Genomic DNA, 416 nt, shown 5'->3' with positions numbered 1-416 from the left:
CTCTTCTCTAACATAATCCATAGAGTGATATAGTAAACCTGGCAGAATGATGGGAGAAGTGTATTTGCCTCTGATCTCCTCTGTCCTTTTTCACTTTATTTGTGTCTTACAAGCTGCTGGTTAAGCCGCAAAACAGCCTAGTAGGATCTTGCTGTGGCTGTTTTAGACTAAGCTATTAAGTGTAGTTTCCTTTTATCATGACATAATTTATGATAACTGCTATCAAAACCACAGCTCTTCAGAACTGGTTGGGTGGGTCCTATTTTAACCTCAAAACAAGGAAATTTAGGAATAAGAACACCCTTAAACAGAAGGCACGTATTGGATATTGAGTCCTTTCCTTTTCATTACCTAAGAAATAGGTCTCTATCTTGATATTAATTAAGGTTCTTGGACTGTACTCTCTATTAGAAAAT

This window comes from Egretta garzetta, unplaced genomic scaffold (genome assembly GCF_000687185.1).
Source record: "Egretta garzetta isolate BGI_Z169 unplaced genomic scaffold, ASM68718v1 scaffold471, whole genome shotgun sequence".
Classification (NCBI taxonomy): Eukaryota; Metazoa; Chordata; class Aves; order Pelecaniformes; family Ardeidae; genus Egretta; species Egretta garzetta.
The sequence above is the reverse complement of the archived record's forward strand: the minus strand, read 5'-3'. Positions refer to the sequence as shown.